The sequence below is a fragment of the Pinus tabuliformis genome, chromosome 6 (genome assembly GCF_031772625.1).
Source record: "Pinus tabuliformis cultivar Carrire ecotype Pingquan chromosome 6, CPIR1, whole genome shotgun sequence".
NCBI lineage: Eukaryota > Viridiplantae > Streptophyta > Pinopsida > Pinales > Pinaceae > Pinus > Pinus tabuliformis.
Window position 1 is genome coordinate 626,352,341 of NC_142292.1, and position 9,272 is coordinate 626,361,612.

A 9,272-nucleotide genomic window follows, 5' to 3' on the forward strand; every position below is an offset into this window, starting at 1 on the left:
GTCACAAACATCTTCTGTGTTGTCTAGAACTACTTGTTGTTCCATTGTACTTCTGTTATATTGAATGCCTATGTTTTGCCTTTTCCGATTTTTCTGAGCAATGTCCTTAAGCACATGCTTGTTTAAGTGACAAGGTGGGTGTAATTTAGCTTCGATTGATTGACATTTTGTCTCAGGTTGTGGTTCGATATTGTTCTTTGAGGTATCGGCTTGTTGTTGGAAGGTACAACCAATTGTAGGCTGCCTATGAACCAAAGGCTCGAAGTGCCCATTCAAAGGGTCCTCGTCATGGAACAGTATGTCACGAGTATTTGTTGTAATACCTGAATTGAAGTGCAAATACACTCGCATCTTTGTTTTGGACCAAACCCTAATTGGAATTTTCAACCAGTTTGACAGCCAATGGATGCAGAAAATATCTCCCCATAGACCTCTAGATGCTAGGGGTATATTGTTTGAGGCAGATCTAGCCATTTTGTCTAAATAGACTTCACGGTTGCTAATGTTATGCATTTCTTTAAGTGAGGCTTCATGCAGTTCATGTTCATAAGACAAAATTGCCTCACTATCTTGTTTTTTGAGACAGTCTCTAAAATATTCTATTGTTCCTTTCCTTAGCTCCACTGATGTGTATCGGAAATCTAGCAAAAGTTCTAAACTATCGAATAGGCCAATTAGATATGAGAAATTGTCCACACGAAATAAGTGATGCTTTTGCAATACTAATTGCAACTTGTGTTTATCAGACATAGAAGACATGATGACAACTAAGTGTTCGATGCAATATTATGTTTACTGATGCAATGCAGTTACAACCAGAGAATCATAATAACAAGTTGAACAATGAAAATGATTATAGAACACGAAGTGATTGTGTGCACCTTTGGGACTGCAAATGTCTGCTAAGCTGCGGAGACTCCTTATGTCAGGTAGCATCCACTGCACAGGTTTGATACTGAAGTTCAAAATATGACTGCCAAGATAAAGAAGAACGTAAACCCATTGATGCAATGCAATTACAACCGCAGAATCATAATAGCAAGTTGAACAATGAAAATGAATATAGAACACGAAGTGATTGTGTGCACCTTTGGGATGAAGTTCAAAATATGACTGCCAAGATAAAAAAAGAACCTGCAGTCCCTGCTGTAGGTTAGGATCAGTCAGTGTAAATCCATTGATCAATCTATATCAACCCAATGCCCTTGTTTTTGCTAATTATGCAAGTAAATGCAATGTCACATAACTTGGAAAGGCAAATCAAACAAACTAAAAGCAATGTAATGTCAGTAGTACCATCAAATTTGACACTGGTTCGAAGCTTTTGATGCAATGGAGCAAGCCACACCAAATTGTTACAGGTATATTGTTTCTCTTTCTTATGCTGGCATTTAAGACAAAAGAAAATGACTTATTTCGCTAAGCTACTGCATCAGCAAAGTAATCCCTCTGCAAGCACAACTGACAATAATGGCTTTAAATTACAACCCAAGACATTGAAATTTTTTAGCAAAGAACTGGGAGGTGGCCATGATGAAAGTGGCATTCAGGAATATGATAACACACTGCTTGAAGAACTGCCAATGAATGAAACTTTGAATGTTTTGTCTACTGGTAATCAAAGAGGGAGTTGGACAGATTCCTATAACTATTGTTGCCTGCAATCCATTGATCAATCTATATCAACCCAATGCCCTTGTTTTTGCTAATTATGCAAGTAAATGCAATGTCACATAACTTGGAAAGGCAAATCAAACAAACTAAAAGCAATGTAATGTCAGTAGTACCATCAAATTTGACACTGGTTGGAAGCTTTTGATGCAATGGAGCAAGCCACACCAAATTGTTACAGGTATATTGTTTCTCTTTCTTACGCTGGCATTTAAGACAAAAGAAAATGACTTATTTCGCTAAGCTACTGCATCAGCAAAGTAGTCCCTCTGCAAGCACAACTGACAATAATGGCTTTAAATTACAACCCAAGACATTGAATTTTTTTAGCAAAGAACTGGGAGGTGGCCATGATGAAAGTGGCATTCAGGAATATGATAACACACTGCTTGAAGAACTGCCAATGAATGAAACTTTGAATGTTTTGTCTATTGGATTCCTTATAGGTGATAGGTAGAAACAGGCAGCAAGCAGCACATACCTTAATGACACATACATTATGGATTCACTTGATATAGTAGTGTAATAAATCACATAGCTATGAACAAGGAGGTATAACAAGAGATTTTCTAGTTGGAACCATATTCTATATGAATACAGTAACAACACGTATTAGTTACATTGGAGTCCACTCCATTGAATGCCATGCAAAAATTTTGTTGTGCACCACAAAATCTTAGACGGCATACCAGTTTCAGTCTAGGTGAATATAATACCCGTCAACACTGTATGTGGAACCATAATAGCAATCTAAGCTTACTGATATGACAATGAATAACAGGTGAAGCTTACAAGCTCTTCAAATTATTTCAAATCCCTGTTCCTTTCATCCCAATCCCCAAAACTGTCACCGAAACTGTCAATGCCATATGAAATATCTGCTATATAGTCCCACTTCAACATATAAATACCAAAACTTGTCCTGAGGCTGACAGATGTGGACAGTTCTTGATCTTTCAACAGTGGTCGTGTACTACAAGCCTAAATGAAGACAATGTAGTAGTAATACAATTGAATATTGGATTCCTTATAGGTGATAGGTAGAAACAGGCAGCAAGCAGCACATACCTTAATGACACATACATTATTGATTCACTTGATATAGTAGTGTAATAAATCACATAGCTATGAACAAGGAGGTATAACAAGAGATTTTCTAGTTGGAACCATATTCTATATGAATACAGTAACAACACGTATTAGTTACATCGGAGTCCACTCCATTGAATGCCATTGATTCCATCATACCAGTGTATTCATTATGTCAAATACCACCATTGATTCACTAGTTAGTATGGTTTATGTTACCCTATTACCATTGACCTGTTGCTAGTAGTGATTTACGTATGAGAGTTGTGATCGAATACACGAAAGCCAGTAATATGCAACAACAACAATGGTCTAAGCAATGGGAATAGCACTAATCTAATGCTTATCTGACTAATCAAGTATGGATATCACATATTTCCCAAAGTAGTACCATCAAATTTGACACTGGTTGGAAGCTTTTGATGCAATGGAGCAAGCCACACCAAATTGTTACAGGTATATTGTTTCTCTTTCCTATGCTGGCATTTAAGACAAAAGAAAATGACTTATTTCGCTAAGCTACTGCATCAGCAAAGTAATCACTCTGCAAGCACAACTAACAATAATGGCTTTAAATTACAACCCAAGACATTGAAATTTTTTAGCAAAGAACTGGGAGGTGGCCATGATGAAAGTGGCATTCAGGATTATGATAACACACTGCTTGAAGAACTGCCAATGAATGAAACTTTGAATGTTTTGTCTACTGGTAATCAAAGAGGGAGTTGGACAGATTCCTATAACTATTGTTGCCTATTGCAGGACTGCATTTATGAGAAAAAGGTTGCAGAGGGAAAGGGATTGCATGCTCGCATGAGCCAAGATGCGTTTGAACCAAACATTTTTCTGAGCACAAAACTTACGCAATCTGGAGGCTGCACGCCAAGTGTTTGACAAAATGCCCAAATGAAATTCCATCTCATGGAATGTTCTGCTTGCAGACTCGACAATGCGCTCCTTGTATACAAGATAATGAGTGAAACGGATGTGGTTGGCTTGAAGCCTCACGATGTAACCTTCTTGCCTGTTCTGACTGCTTGCAGCCATTCAGGTCTAGTGAATGAAGGAGGGCATTGGTGGGCACATGGAAAGACATCAAAGGGGTGAGGCACTTTAATGAATATTGCTCTGTAACATTTTTTTCGTTGCAAAGAAATTTTCATTCATTAAAACCTGGATTATATATCAGAATCTTAGGTCAAACTTTTAATTCAAGGTTTCATTTGGCGGTAAATTTTTGGAATGGGATTAAACTATAACAGGAAAGACTACTTTCAAGAAGGAGATGAAGTGCATGAAAAATTAGATGTGCTCACAGCTTTCAGGCGGGCAATGACAACATGGGGGAAATGCATTGATGAAAATGTGAATCCTGCAAGAACCCGTGTTTTCTATCGTGGCTACTCAGCCGCCCATTTCAGGTGAGTGTTAGATTCCAATCTTGCTTTGTGTTTTCCATTACGTTCCTTATATTGTTGCCTAAATAAATGAATAAACTTCAGAAAAGATATTGTAAGACGGCTATCTTAAATACAGGGGGAGGTGAATGGAACTCTGGTCCAGCAAATGCATACTCCTGTTACTATTTTAAATGTTACAAGATTGACAAATTTCCGTAAGGATGGGCACCCTTCTGTTTATGGCAAGCATTTTACAGAATTAGACCAAAAGAAATCACGGAGATATCAGGATTGCAGCCATTGGTGTCTTCCAGGGGTCCCAGATGCATGGAATGAGTTGGTCTTTGCTTCCTTGGTCATGGAAGAGAAGTGGAAGCACAGATAGTGAACTGCTGAGAAAAACGTGCATTTAGAACAAGTTTGTAGATTTTGGTTCCCCAAGTAAGGATCAAGGAGAGAGAGCAAATGAAGGGAAAATGCTGGGCACCACATTGCTGTTTGCAGCTGAAGATGGTGTAGTTTAGTGGTTGGTCACGCTTGTTTCTTAAGTGAAAATCGCATGACACCAATGCTATAAGGAGGGTACGTGTTATGCCTGCTACATTATCAAAAGTCAGCGTTTGACATTTGCAGTAAATGACAGCAATGTCTCAAAAGAGATTACATGTTATGTTTCCCTGAAGCCTGACGATGTCACCTTCTTGGCTGTTCTGACTGCTTGCAGCCATTCAGGTCTAGTGAATGAAGGTTGGCATTATTTCAATACCATGACTCGAGATCAGTGTATCCCACCAAGAACAGGGCATTACGCCTGTATGGTTGATCTCCTTGGCCGTGCCGGTTGTTTGGATGAGGCATATGATTTTATAAAAAAAATGCCATTTAAACCTAATGTTACTGTTTGGGGAGCCTTACTTGGTGCCTGCCAAGCCCATGGCAATATGGAGATAGGAAAAGTTGCAGCAGAACACTGCAGTTGGATTGAGGTAAAGAGCAGGGTACACGTTTTCCCTGTAGGAGATAGATCACACCCACAAATACAAGAGATCTATGCCATGTTGCAAAAGTCAGCTGGGCAGATGAAAGAAGCTGGGTATTTGCCTCAAACAAACTTTATATTAATGACATAATCAGAAACTGTTATGCAATTATTTTGGAAAGCTAAATTATGGATGGCTGATCCTGTTATTTGCTGCGTTGATTTTTGACTGCTCTGCTAATCTTATAGTAGAAGCATGGGAGGCAGCAAACTATGCAAATAAATGGCTAACCCTGGTAAAGATAGACGAGTTGCTGCTGCTCATGGAGAGCCACAGGCCTTGAAGGATGACTACAGATAGGCAAGTCTGTTCTAGAAGGAGCTGAGTCTGGGAAATGGCTGATCCTGTTATTTGCTCCGTTGATTTTTGACTGCTCTGCTAATTTTATAGTAAAAGCATGGGAGGCAGCAAACTATGTAAAGGAGTGCCCTAGCCTCACATAAAAGCAGCAAAAACATTCCATAATGGATTGTTAAGCAAGCTAATGCTTAAAATTAAATTCAAAGAAGAAAAGCATAAAACCTCAACTAGATAGTATAGAATGACCAGAAATTCAAGAACTAAATCTTCCTGTGGCATGCTAGCGTATTCTATGATCACTGGATAACAGATCACTACTCTGTATTTTATGCAAATATATGAGTCTAGATATCAGCAACAATCTATTATTATAAAAATGCATACATTACATGAAGGATAATACAAAAGAGGTAATTTGAATACAAATACAATGTAGCAGAGCGAAAACATAAACAGTACCTGAAATAAACCAGTGTAGTGGACCCGAAGCGAAATAACAAGCCGACGCGAAGTAACCACGAAATCATCTATAAGCTTATTATATAACAAGAAAATTACGTTACACGTAGCGGACGCTACATGCATAATGTCACCTGGAATGAAATGTGTACACAAGACAGGTACAAATGGCCTAAATTACCTTAACCCCCATCAAATCAGCTTAGGTGAGGGCGCAACAGATGTTGAGGATATCGCCTGAATCACCTTAACCCCCATCAAATCAGCCTAGGTGATGGCCCAACAGATGGTGAGGATATGGCCTGAATTACCTTAACCCCCGTCAAATCAGCTTAGCTGATGGCCCAACAGATGTTGAGGATATCGCCTGAATTACCTTAACCCCCATCAAATCATATCCACTGCTGCGAAGCCCTTGGAGCATCCTTCACCTTCCACAAGAAAAATGAAAATACCTTCCGAATTTCTTATAACGCCAAGCTAGAGCTCCTCCCACGGAAGACGAAGTCAAGCAGATCAATTTGGGCACGGACGATGAACTACGCCCGATATTCATCAATGCCCACCTTGCTCCTGAAGAAGTAATGTAGTATACCCAACTCCTCCAAGAGTTCCGATGAAGCATTGCCATTTTCAGAGGAAAGGCCTTCTATCTGTCCGCTCTAAGTCTTCCTTCTCAACCCGGCCTTTAAGGATGAGCGGCCAGCACGCATAATCGAATGCTTCACTCGAAGGGCTACGCCATATAAAGAGACTTCCCGCCACCTTGTCCACCTTCACGGCTGGGAATTCCATAAGGACCGGCTCACGACCGTCAGTCCGCATTTGGTTGTTGGTCTGCCATTGAGGCTAAGCCCTATTTGAGACTAAGGCAGGCTTCTTTTGACTGCATTTTTTCCTGCTTGCGCCCTTTCCAACTAGTTATATCTTTCTTTAATGCCTATAAACTGGGACCAAGCCAACTAAGTCCATAGATCGTCTGTTAATCCTTCTTTGAATCCCAGTTGTATTAGTATCCAAATCATAAGCCATCTACCGATCTAGCTTAGTAAACTAAGCGATGCTAACAAGCAAGATATAAAGAAGTGGAAACTAAAAGCAGCCACTGAGCTCTCAGTCCCGGTTGCTCCCGCCCCGTCACAGAGCCGTAGTTGTAGGTCGAACAATGCATTTCGCAGGTGCTCTACGGGTATAGATCCAGATCTAGTTGCAGTCGAGGATCCTGTGTATAGAGAAGACCCATTCGAATTCAGAGCGAGGGCTTTGACAGGCGAGTTTGAGATTAAATTTGAGTCCCTGTGTTTGGTTTTCCCGTGTAGGGTTGTTAACAGAACGTGCGACGAAGGCCCCAAAATTTTTCTCCATATTTTCACCGTGCAGTCATCCGACCCAGTGAAGATCAACCCGTCCTGCCCGACAGCAATGGCGTTTACAACGTCATCATGAGCCTGAATCGTTTCGACGCACTTGAGGTCCGAGACTCGCCATACCTTCACAGTCATATCTGAGGAGCCTGAATACAAGAAACCATTGGTGTAAGCCAGACAGCATATCGCGCCCACATGCTGCGGGGACTTAGGGTTTGTCAAGTTAGGGTTTTCAGTACCGCCTGACCAACATCCAAAAACGTCGCGCTTCAGCTTCATCCAGCGATGTATGTAATCCAGCAGCGTGAGTATTGTGGCTATTCGCTTGTGGCCATCCCCAGAACTCGAACCAGAGCGGCCTCACACGCGGATTTCGTGGTCTGCGTAGGCGCTGAAAAGCTTGTCCTCTGTAACTACTATTGCTCTCACCAATCCGCAGGGCCGAGGAAAAATTGGGGATCCCTACCAGCCGTAGCCTATCTATACCCCCATGCCACCCACAAGAAGCCGAGGGCCGGACTCTGCTGAGCGGGTGTAGCGTGTTCAGGTCTCTGCTGAGCGGGTATTACCCATAGTCCCCCGGGACGGGGCTTACCCTACAGAACCTTAGTTCCTACTTCGCATTGATGCTATGTTACATACGATGCACCTGTTGATGAGGATCATGCGACAGACACTGAGTTGCAGTCAGCTAGTGCCAGGCACGCACACCTGCACAACACCTGTTAAGACCAAACCGGAGCATACCCTGCAACCTTAGCATATACCTGTTTGCAGATAATACGAATTAACGAATTAATGCTAGCATTAACACGAGACCGTTGACGGTCAGGCATAATGAACTGGGCCTAAATAGCAACTTAACCTATGTTCGGGCCTCTTCCGCCTCGGGAAGAGGCCAAATAAGATGGGAAAGCTTCAGCGGGGAATCAGACTTTGGTTATCTGGGGAGAACACCGCACAGCGCATTTCCGGACTTTATACTAAGCGCCGTATAACAGACTAAAAAAACTGTAAACTAATGCTAAGTCGAATACTAACGATTACTATAGTCCCTGCCGATTGCCAGATGGCAGGGACTAATAAGATAAACCCAGTGCATTCAAAAATAAAATGACCAAATGAAAAAAACAGAATTTAAAAGCTAAGAAAATGTGATATGAATTTAATTTAAAAGCTATGAAAATATCATAGGAATTAAATTTAAAAGCTAAGAATATATACCATACTCGTATTTTATATATATATATATATTCTTTAAAATGTAAATTTAAACGAGATTTTGTAAATTTTCTCTAACAAAATCTCGAGGAACAACAGGAACCTCGGCTATGTCTATTGTTTCCGTACTATTTGTATTTTTCCCATTTTCAGGCTAAAATTTCTAGAAACAGCACCAATCTTGGCTATGGCAACTTATGGTTTCCGTACTATTTATAATTTTCTCTATTCTGTTGCTAAAATTAAAGTTAGAACATTCATATTGATTCTGGAAATGGATGACTGAACAGTACGTACCTGCAGCTAAGCTGACGGCTTAGGTTGAAGCGGTTGAGGCTGTACCCGCTACCGGTGAAGGTTTAAAATAAATATTGTGTATCTTGTTCGTCTCCGCTTTCCTCGAAGTCAGCTCCATTAATGGGAAAGCAATGAAAGCAATCAAACACTGAGAAAGATTCATTAATGGAGAACATTGAGCATTGCAAAGTCCACGATGAAGCCACACAGATAGGGAAGAGTATGGGCGAAAAGGGAGAAGAAAAATTAGAAAAAAAAAAAAAAAAACAATGCTCATTTCAAATACGAAAATTCTTAACGAGGTAAAACCCGGATAAGCAAAAGAACCTACCAAAGAAAATTAAAGCAATATGCTAGTTCAGAGTGAGTTTTACTTTCAATAGCTTTCTCAAAGGTCCAACTATTTTTCTCCTATACATAAACTCTTC

General features: G+C 40.4%; 1 long non-coding RNA gene across 1 annotated transcript; it reads right to left on the reverse strand.

Moving 5' to 3' along the window:
* Positions 1 to 881: 881 nt before the first annotated feature.
* LOC149260183 (uncharacterized) lies at positions 882 to 1,147 on the reverse strand. Its single transcript, XR_016248046.1, has 2 exons — positions 1,089 to 1,147; positions 882 to 973 (listed from the first exon to the last, which is right to left on the reverse strand). It is a non-coding gene; the product is annotated as an uncharacterized LOC149260183 (long non-coding RNA).
* Positions 1,148 to 9,272: the final 8,125 nt, after the last annotated feature.